At 47.3% G+C, this 11162-nt stretch overlaps 1 long non-coding RNA gene across 1 annotated transcript; it reads left to right on the top strand.

The window, feature by feature from the left end:
* The first annotated feature begins 304 nt into the window (after window positions 1–304).
* LOC120921740 lies at window positions 305–6591 on the top strand. The gene is made up of 3 exons (XR_005744941.1): window positions 305–466; window positions 751–752; window positions 6483–6591. It is a non-coding gene; the product is annotated as an uncharacterized LOC120921740 (long non-coding RNA).
* Window positions 6592–11162: the final 4571 nt, after the last annotated feature.

The raw sequence follows: 11162 nt of genomic DNA, 5'->3' as shown, positions 1-11162 counted from the left end.
ACTGTGGGGGACCCGATGTGTGTGGCAGGCAACCGCAAGGGCCGCCGTCCATCCGCGATCGCGGGCACAAGAGCAAGAACAGGATCTGTGTGTGTAAACAGATCCCCGTTCTGACAGGAGAGGAGAGACAGATCTGCTGTTCCTGGCAATCAGGGACTGAAGGGGTTAAAGTTCAAACATTTCTTTTTCTTCTTAATCCTCCATGTTGGTAATATATTCGGGTCATATGTGCAATGGCATTACAGCCGATAGACTTTACAGTTTATTTCTTTTTATTAGATTTTACATTTGCACTTCCGTTTGTCAAAAAGCAATATTTTTGTTTTATTTCTAAAGACGTTCCATATCACAAGGGCTAAATGTGTGTCTGTAGTGCGTGTTCAATCCTTCATACCAGAAATAAGAAGATCTGATTGGATTTTTACTCCAGGAGTATATCATGGGTTTGGCAATTCTAGAGAAAGGTGTAAAAAGGGATTTTTAATACAGCTTACCTGTAAAATCCTTTTCTTGGAGTACATCACGGGACACAGAGCGGCATATTCATTACTATGTGGGTTATATGGAGTACCTTCAGGTGATGGACACTGGCAATCTCAAACAGGAAGTCCCCTCCCTATATAACCCCCTCCCATAGAGGGAGTACCTCAGTTTTGTAGCAAGCAGTATGCATCCCAAAATCTTCCCCATAAGAGGGGTGGGAGCTCTGTGTCCCGTGATGTACTTCAAGAAAAGGATTTTACAGGTAAGCTGTATATAAAAATCCCTTTTTCTTTATCGTACATCACGGGACACAGAGCGGCATAGTCATTACTATACGGGATGTCCGAAAGCAATGCTTTAATGAGGGGAGGGAGACATCTCAACCAAGAAAGTAACCATTTTAAATCATAATAAATCCAAACAAAAAGTAATTAATTTAATTCATTAATTAACCAAGGGTGCCCCAGATCCCGATGATCTCAAATCGCAGCCTGCAGCACTGCCTGCCCAAAGGCTGCATCGGTCCTCCTTCTAACGTCTAATTGGTAAAATTTTGTGAACGTGTGGACCGATGACCAGGTTGCCGCCTTGCAAACCTGAGCCATAGAGATCTGGTGGTGTGCTGCCCAGGAGGCGCTCATGGCCCTTGTAGAATGGGCCTTAATAGACAAAAGAGGGGGCAACCCCTTCAAGCCATAGGCCTGACTGATTAACTGCTTAATCTATCTAGCGATGGTAGCTTTAGCTGCCGCCTGACCCATCTTGGGTCCTTCCAGCAGGATGAACAATATATCCGTCTTTCAAATCCTTTCTGTAGCCTTAAGGTAGGCCTTCATGGCCCTGACAATATCCAAGGTGTGCAGCAAGCCTTCCTTTCTCGAAGTGGGCTTTGGAAAAAAGGATGGTAGGATCAAATCCTGGTTTAAGTGAAAACTGGACACAACCTTAGGCAGAAAAGACGGATGCGGACGGAGAACCACCCTGTCTTTATGCAGAATGAGATATGGTTCTCTACAAGACAAGGCTGCCAGCTCTGATACTCTTCTAGCAGAGGCCATAGCAACCAAAAATACTAACTTCCTAGTCAGTAACACCAACGGAACCTCTGCCAGAGGTTCAAAGGGCTGCTTTTGTAGAGCCGACAAAACAAGATTCAAATCCCACGGACAAAGCGGAGATTTGATAGGAGGGGTTAATGCGTAAGACCCCCTGCAAGAAAGTTTTAACTAGAGAGTGAGTGTCCAAAGGCCTCTGAAACCACACTGACAAGGCCGAAATGTGTCCCTTGATAGTGCTTAAGGCCAAGTTCTTGTCCACTCCTAGCTGGAGAAAACGTAACCCTCTGTCAATGGTGAACTTGCGGGGGTGCCATTTTTGGGACTCGCACCAGCCCACGTAGGCCCTCCAAATCCTGTAATAAATTACTCTGGAGACTGGCTTTCTAGCCATAATCAGAGTAGAAATCACCTGGCTGGACAGGCCCCTACCCCTGAGGATCAGGGATTCAGCCGCCAAGCCGTCAAATTTAGATGCCGTAAGGCAGGGTGGAGGATCGGGCCTTGCGAGAGTAGGTCTGGCCGAAGTGGAAGGGTCCAGGGCTCCCCTACTGACATTCTCATGATTAGTGAGAACCATGACCTCCGGGGCCATGCTGGGGCTATCAGAATAACTGGCTTGTTCTCTACCCTGATCCTGCACAGCAGGCGGGGCAGAATCTGCAACGGGGGGGAAGGCATACAGTAGATTGAACTGATGCCAAGGGTAAACCAACGCATCGGTTCCACAGGCCAGAGGATCCCTTGTCCTGGACATGAACCTATTCAGTTTTTTGTTGAACCTCGATGCCATGATGTCTACGTCCGGAAATCCCCATTTCTGGCAGATCTCTTGAAAGACCTGGGGATGGAGCGACCATTCCCCTGGAACCAGCTGCTGGCGACTTAAGAAGTCCGCCTGTAAGTTGTCCACTCCGGGAATAAAAAATGCAGAGATGCATGGCACATGTGCCTCTGCATACAGGAAAACTAAATTCACCTCCCTTTGGGCGGCTTGACTCCTCGTGCCCCCCTGGTGGATTATATATGCCACAGCCGTGGCATTGTCGGACTGCACTCTCACTGGAGACCCTTTTAGCTTGGGTGTCCATGCCTTTAAGGCTAACCGTGCAGCTCTGATCTCCAAAACGTTGATGGACAGAAGTCTCTCCGACCCTGCCCACGTCCCCTGCTGAGTGTGCCCATCCAAGACTGCTCCCCAGCCCTTTAGGCTGGCATCTGTGGTCACTATCTTCCAGATGATGGGACTGAAAGATTTTCCCTTCATTAGATTCTGAGGGTTTAGCCACCAGCAGAGACTTTGACAGACCTTTGACGAGAGCGTCAAGGGAAGATCCAGGGCTGTTGGATCTTTGTTCCAAGCTGACAGAATGGCTGCCTGTAGGACTCGAGTGTGAACCTGAGCATAAGGTACCGCCTCGAAGGTGGCCACTAGCTTGCCCAGCAATCGCATACATAAGCGAATGGTTGGTTCTCTTTTGCTCCGAACCAAACGGATTAACTCTCTGATACCTTTGGCCTTTGCTAAAGGTAGGAACACCCTCTGCTCTTCTGTGTCTAGCAGCATGCCGAGGTATTCCAACCGTCTTGTGGGTTGCAAGGCCGATTTCTCTTGGTTTAGAACCCAGCCGAATACCTCAATGAACTGAACCGTAAGGGCTACTGCTCGATTTAGGCTGGAAGCAGAGTGGTCTATGATAAGGAGGTCGTCCAGGTAAGCTAGGATAGAAATACCTTGGGTCCTTAGAGTGGCTAAGATGGGAGCCAGGACCTTCGTGAACACCCGGGGGGCTGTTGCTAGCCTGAAGGGGAGAGCCACAAATTGGTAGTGGCGTCCTGCGACTGTAAAGCGTAGGAACTTTTGATGCCCCTGAAAGATTGGTACATGTAGGTATGCATCCTTTATGTCTATTGAGGCTAGATAATCGTCCTGCTGCAAGGCAGCTGCTGCCGACTGTACGGATTCCATCCGGAAGGAGCGAACCCTTAGGTAGGTGTTTAGACCCTTTAGATCCAGGATTGGCCTGATGTCGCCGTTGGGCTTTGGTATGATAAACAGGTTGGAGTAAAAGCCTAGCCCATACTCCTGGGCTGGCACCTCTATGATTACCCCCTGGAATAGTAACCGATCCAAAGCTGCCAGCAGACATGCTTTCTTTACCGGATCTTTTGGAACTCTTGATTCCTGAAAATGAAGAGGAGGAAACTCCAGAAATTCTATCTTGTAGCCTGTGGCTACCAAGGAAAGAACCCACTTGTCGGGGATATTGGCTTCCCAAACTTCTGCAAAGAACCAAAGCCTTCCCCCCACCCGATTGAGTGGGGGCGCCCCTTCATAAAGCTGATTTGGGGGCTGACTTTGCTGGCTTACGAGACCATGGTCTCTTGCCACCTGAGGTCTGTCCTTGCGACTTATTACCAAAGTTTGATCGTGCAGGAGGCCGTCGATACTGCCTGGAGGTCGAAGGCCCCGGAGTTGGCGACAACTGCCACTTAAACGTGGGGCCTCGAGATCTCTTTTTGACCGGCAAAAGAGTACTCTTTCCACTAGATATCGTCTGAATGTATTTATCCAGATCTTCTCCAAAAAGTCTTCCTCCGTGAAAGGGGAAGCCCGCTAAGAGTTTTTTACATGGAGTCTCGGCAGACCAATTCTTCAGCCACAAGAGCCTTCGCATGTGTACCAAGAATAGTGACAAACGGGAAGCCTGCTGGATGGAATCTTTTATAGCATCCACCGCAAAACACAGGGCTCTGGGGAGGTTGGTTAATTCTCGTGCCTGCTCGGCCGGAATGTCCCTTAACATTTGTTTTGACTGATCTTTTAACGCTTGACAAATGCCAATAGCAGCTACTGCAGGCTGCACCACTGCTCCTGCCAAAGTAAAGGAAGCTTTCAAGAGAGTTTCTAGTCGTTTATCGACCGGGTCTTTGAACATTTGTATGTTCTCTACTGGACAAGTCAAGGATTTATTTACGCAGGAGATGGCTGCGTCCACAGATGGGAGCGCCCATCTCTTGGAAAATTTTTCTTCCATAGGGTAGAGGACAGAAAACCTCTTAGGAGGTATGAATATTCTGTCCGGCCGTACCCAATCCTTAAATATCAGATCCTCCAAGAGAGGATGGACTGGAAACACAGCATTACTCAGTGGCGTTTTTAAGGAGCCCAAAGAAGATACCGTAGGGACTTGAGGCCCTAGCAGAGGCAATTTAAATGCCGAACGGACCATGTCTGTTAAAGACTGGATCCACAGACTCTCCCGCTTGGGAGGCTGAAAATGGTTCCTCTATGGTGGACTCCTCAATATCTGAACCCTCCAGGTTCTGCTCCACCTGATCCTCCTGAGATTCATATTCCTCAGGAGAAAGAACCTCAACATCCGAGGATACGAGTTTAGGCGATGGGGATCTAGCCCGTTTTTTGCCTGGAAAATAATTTGCAAACATAGCTGTCAATCTTTGTTCTAGCCCCCCCAGAGAGGTAGCTAGCATATCCTCTGTGACGAACACAGGGTTGGGTAGGTTAGGGCCAGCCGAAGCACCAGATGCACCTGATGGCTCATCCGAGGCAACCTCCTCTGGATTATTAGACAAGGATAGATCTGGCATAGCCTGACTGAGATCCTCAGAATCAGAGGGGGAACCCTTTGGCTTTTTAGCACTTTTTGCACCCCTAGTTCCTGAGCCCTTGGGAGCCATGATACAATACCGAGGCACTCCGCAAAACAACAACCAACTGTTGTAGCAAGGAGTAAAAACAAAAATATTGCTAGGGTAAATAGGTTTTTCCTAATGTCCCTAAGCTGCTGGGAAAAAACAGTCTATCTTTTTTTTTTAAAACTGTTCCCAATATTGTGCTGCTTGCCAGCTGCTGCAAGAGTTTAGGCTTTATGGGAAAAAAACGGTCCTTGGGGAGCAAGCTCCGGACCCGAAGTACTCTCTTACACCACCGGGTGTCAGCATGCACCCTTGTAGCACCACCACTCTGTGTCCTTCCTTCAGCCCTTCAGCTTAAAACTGAGCCGAAGATAACAGTGAGGAGGGGACGCCCCCTTCCTCCTGACGTGGTTGACGCCTCCTCCCCACCGCGCATGCGCACAACGGTGTGTGCCATGGTGCGCATAATTACGAGCGCATTCGCACCCGAGCCGCAACATGGAAGGAAGCATGTCAAACGCTGGAGGCTCCACTGAAAAGTGAACAGCACAATTTGCGGTGGAAAAAACCCTGGACAGGTAAGACAACTCAGGCCAATAGACCTATTGTCATGGGTAGATGTAGGGTTGCAGCAGTAAAAAGCACACAATAAGGGGGGCCGGGTACTGGGGTAACTAAGACCATCCTGTCTTAAACAGACATAGTGGAGCTAATTTGCCAATGCAGAGCATACCCAGGCTGAACCCCCAGAATCTCCCCCGGGGGGCCTGCCGACGGACCAAGTCCCGCAAACCCCCCCTTACCTGCTCCAAGCTGCAGGACAATTGCATAGCAAATGGTCCAATCTTCCCCCTTCTCCGTGGGTAGCGTACTAGACCTTCAGGTACTGGGGTCCAGGAAGGAACACCAACTGCCCTGGACCTATACAGCACCCTGGCAACAGGAAACTTTTGATTTTTAACAAAACCAAAGCCCAGGGCCCAGCCCTCCAAGGAGAAGCATTATAGGCAACACCCCACGACTTGGGGCCCGGGTACTGTCCACTTTAGCTCTGAGGCACTTTGGACAGATCCTTTTAGTCTGCCTTGGTCCCAAGGACGTGGAGCAAAGCTAATTCGTGACCAACACCTAAGACACTGGCGAAAAAACTGAGGTACTTCCTCTATGGGAGGGGGTTATATAGGGAGGGGACTTCCAGTTTGAGATTGCCAGTGTCCATCACTTGAAGGTACTCCATATAACCCATATGTAATGACTAGTAGTGTCCCGTTTTGTACGATAAAGAAATAATGATTGTGAACGGAGCGAGGGAGCGGCGAGGAGACAGGACACTGTGCATGTCTACCGATGTGTGTGACAGATATTTCTATGGAATAAAGTCAGAGATCTTATAGATCTATACTATGTGGAGAGTTCTTCTTGTCTTGGCTCTGAGACTATACAGACCTATCCCTCCACCCGGCACTGCCAGCAAACATCACAACTAGTAACCCCGGGAGAATTCCTCTGTCAGAGATCTCGCTAGATCCGGGTATGGGGCAGAAGACCTAAGACACATACCCCAGATGACTAAGACAAGCAACACCTATGGGGGGAAAAAATGAACATTTTACTAGCAGCTGAACCCCAGAATGTCCATAAATCCATCCTAGATACATGAACTGTGTCTGCAGCACAGAGAAGGAAGATTATCCCAGAGAAATACAGGAATACGGGGAACACGGCTCAGGAAAGTGACCAGGGGATTACAGGCTGATATCACCCAGTCCCCGCCCTACTCTGGACCAATCAGTGAGCAGTATGGGTGGAGGAATGGATTTAGTGTTAACCACTTCCAGACCTTAGGTGTTTTTCAGATTTGGTGTTTACGAGACTAAAACAGTTTTTCTGCTAGAAAATTACTTAAAACCCCCAAACATTATATATATATTTTTTCTAACACCCTAGAGAATAAAATAGTGGTCATTGCAATACTTTTTGTCACACCGTATTTGCGCAGCGGTCTTACAAGCGCACTTTTTTTGGAAAAAATTCACTTTTTTGAATTAAAACATAAGACAACAATAAATTTGGCCCAATTTTTTTATAAATTGTGAAAGATAATGTTACGCCGAGTAAAATGATACCCAACATGTCACGCTTGAAAATTGCGCCCGCTCATGGCATGGCGTCAAACTTTTACCCTTAAAAATCTTGATAGGCGACGTTTAAAAAATTCTATAGGTTGCATTTTTTGAGCTACAGAGTAGCTCTAGGGCTAGAATTATTGCTCTCGCTCTAACGATCGCGGCGATACCTCACTTGTGTGATTTGAACACCGTTTTCATATGCGGGCGCTACTCGCATATGCGTTCGCTTCTGCGCGTGAGCTCGTCGGGACGGGGCGCTTTAAAAAAAAAATTTGTTTTGTTTTCTTATTTATTTTTATTTATTTTATTACTTTTTACACTGAAAAAAAATAAAAAAAAATTTGATCACTTTTATTCCTATTATAAGGAATGTAAACATCCCTTGTAATAGAAAAAAGCATGACAGGACCTCTTAAATATGAGATCTGGGGTCAAAAAGACCTCAGATCTCATAATTAGACTAAAATGCAAGGAAAAAAAAAAATTGAAATTGTCATTTTTTCAAATGACAAAAAAAAAATGTTTCTTTAAGAGGCTGGGCGGGACTGACGTTTTGACGTCACTTCCGCCCAGCAGAGCTATGGGGACGGGCGAAGGAGATTTTTCCTTCAGTCCCGTCCCCAGTCACTTGCCAAACGCACCCGATCTCCTCCGCCGCTACCGACAGCTCCGGTAAGCGGCGGAGGGCTCGGGAGAGCGGCGGGAGGGGGGGGGGCCCTCTCCCGCCACCGATAACGGCGATCTCGCGGCGAATCCGCCGCGGAGACCGCCGTTATCGTGTACAGGACCGCGCACACTAAAGATCGATACCTCGGTTGTGGCAGCAGCTGCTGCCGTTACCGAGATATCCATCTTTAAAAAGAGGACGTACATTGTTGTGCGCAGGTCTGGAAGTGGTTAATGACCCACCTGTGCTGATCGCTGTAGGAGTGTCCTCCTCTATAAATGTCCCCGTTATTCCATCCTCCTCCATAGACTGCTGATCATCCCTCACATACGTCTCTTCTTCTTCTGATTTCACCTCAAATTCTATATCGATTGGATCTCCACTCTAAACCAAGAGAATGAGAGAGAATATCATCTGTAAGATATAAGCTTTATTATTGTGACATCACATCTAGAAAATCCACACATCCCCCCACAAGTCCATGTCTAGATGTTCCGTCCCACCAACCTTTAAATAAGGAGGGATGGTGTGACCTTCCTGTGTGGAATCCCGGGAATACAGAGGACGGGGACATCTCTCTGGGGGGTCTCTGTAGCTGGATGACTCCACCATGGTGTCCTGGTACAGATCTTTGTGTCCTTTTGGAAACTCTGACTCCTCCATCCCCCCATCCTCATCATCCTCCTCTTTTATCTCTTCTTTAATATTGACCATTGTGGAATCCTGAGGACGGGGACATCTCTCTGGTGGGTTCCCATTACTGGATCCATCTGTAGGAAACACACACACACTGACTGAATACATTGTTTCTATGTGTTTATCAGATGATGGGGGATCTAGGTGGAGCCTCCGTACTGCTCTCTCCATTACAATAAAGTCTCCTCTTACCCGGTGATGTGAGGGGCGGCTGATTCTCCATCATGACGTCCTTCCCGGCACCGCTCATGTCTCCTGTCAGCAGTTTGATGATCTCTCTGGTGACTTCTAGAATCTTCTTTGTATTTCTCTATTCTATCAGGGAGGGAGGTGGAGGCAATGTGATTATCATAGGATCTCCAGACTTCACAGGAGGAAAACTCTAGATCTGAACACATATAGTAAAATCAAATGACATTCCCAGAATCCTCCTCACCTCACCAATCAGGTCTCCTTTTTTATCAAAACTCCACTTGGGATATAATTTAACCAGACAGGGCCCCCCACTCTGTAGGTTAAAAAAATGTATTGCAAGGAATTCTGGGACCAACAATCTTGCTTTTGCTTGTGAGAGGGACATTGGGAGGAGGAGCTGTGAGGTCAGTGTGATGTCATAGGATTCTCTGATTCTGGATGGAGGGACATTGGGAGGAGGGACTGTGAGGCCAGTGTGATGTCATTGGATTCTCTGACTCTGGATGGAGGGACATTGGGAAGAGGAGCTGTGAGGTCAGTGTGATGTCATAGGATTCTCTGACTCTGGTTGGAGGGACATTGGGAGGAGGAGCTGTGAAATCAGTGTGATGTCATACGATTCTCTGACTCTGGTTGGAGGGACATTGAAAGTAGGAGCTATGATGCCAGTGTGATGTCATAGGATTCTCTGCTTCTTGATGGAGGGACATTGAGAGGAGGAGCTGTGAGGTCAGTGTGATGTCATTGGATTCTCTGACTCTGGATGGAGGGACATTTTGAGGAGGAGCTGTGAGGCCAGTGTGATGTCATTGGATTCTCTGACTCTGGATGGAGGGACATTGGGAGGAGGAGCTGTGAGGCCAGTGTGATGTCATTGGATTCTCTGACTCTGGATGGAGGTACATTGGGAGGAGGAGCTGTGAGGTCAGTGTGATGTCATAGGATTCTCTGATTGGAGGGATATAGGTAGAAGGAGCTGTGAGGGGCGCTCTGTGAGGTATCTGTACACAGAGTCATTTCTCCCGGGTGCGTCCCACATCTCCTAAATAATAGATGAACGTTGTCTTTAGGCTTTGCCAGGACACATCATATTCCTGTGATCTCCGTCTACTCCGGAGACTTTACTGATCACATTTTAGGATGGAGATCTGAGACTGGGATCATTATGGAGATATTCATTTTCAGGACATTCACTACAAATTATATTTTTCCCTCTTTCTTCCTATTTGAATCTTATAAAATAAAGACATACACATTCCAATCCCCCCTACATACCCCCCACCCCCATCTCTAATAAACGTCATATAACTGTTAGTATAGACTGAGGAGGTGAGAAGGTGATTGGTGGGAAAGGTGACACGTCTCCAAAATGAAGAGAATGTTCCGGCCCCACAAGTGGGGGAATGTTCCGATCCTGAAGGGGTTAATCTAGGTTTCCACACTATATATGTGTGTATCATCATCTGCTGGAGATAAAAGACGTCACAGTGACTATGGAGGAAGAGGACGGACATGACGGGGTTACTGGGTGTAAATAGAAAATAAGATCTTATTACCTCCTCTACTGCTTCTTCCAGCGACGTCTCCTCTCTATTTCATCCCAACTCACCTCTCACCCGGAACTTCCTGTCTGTATCTGACATCACTTCCTGTCTTCCATAGAGACTTCCTGTCTGCCACCTTGTGGAACTCAGTGGAACTGCAGCCCAGAGAAACATCTCGTAGTGTGAACACGGCCTTGTGCTGTGTGTGTATGTACTGTATATCCTTATAGATGGGTCATCTTCACTCCCACCAAGGGGGATAGAAATATATTACTGCTCGGGGGAGGGGGAGACATTTTGGCCCCTTTGATTTTGCAGTAAAATTGATGTGAGATTTAGTCATGTAGAACATCTGTTATATGGATACAAAGAACCCCAGCCGAGAGTAAAGGGTGGAAATGGCTCCTGATCCCCAGATTTGGGCAATTATGTCCCCAATATAAATAGAAAAAAACCTGCGCTATGTGTAACAACTCAAATACCTCCAGAAATAACTTCTACCGGACTGCTGCTGTAACAAAGGTAAGTCTTCCCTTTATCACCTAGAAGAGCATTATGTGTCACAGCGCTGTCCTATTGTGTGTGCCGCCCATCAATTATCACACATACACTAAAATATGTGGAGACATTCATATATAAAGTGCTAGGGGCCCCAATAATATTCTCTGCAGATCTACTGCTTCCACTTTACACCTACTTCATTCATCTTATGGTGTTTATCAATAAATGAAGT

Source organism: Rana temporaria, assembly GCF_905171775.1.
Source record: "Rana temporaria chromosome 4 unlocalized genomic scaffold, aRanTem1.1 chr4a, whole genome shotgun sequence".
NCBI lineage: Eukaryota > Metazoa > Chordata > Amphibia > Anura > Ranidae > Rana > Rana temporaria.
Note: the sequence above shows the minus strand (reverse complement) of the source record. Positions and strands in the feature narration are given on the sequence as shown.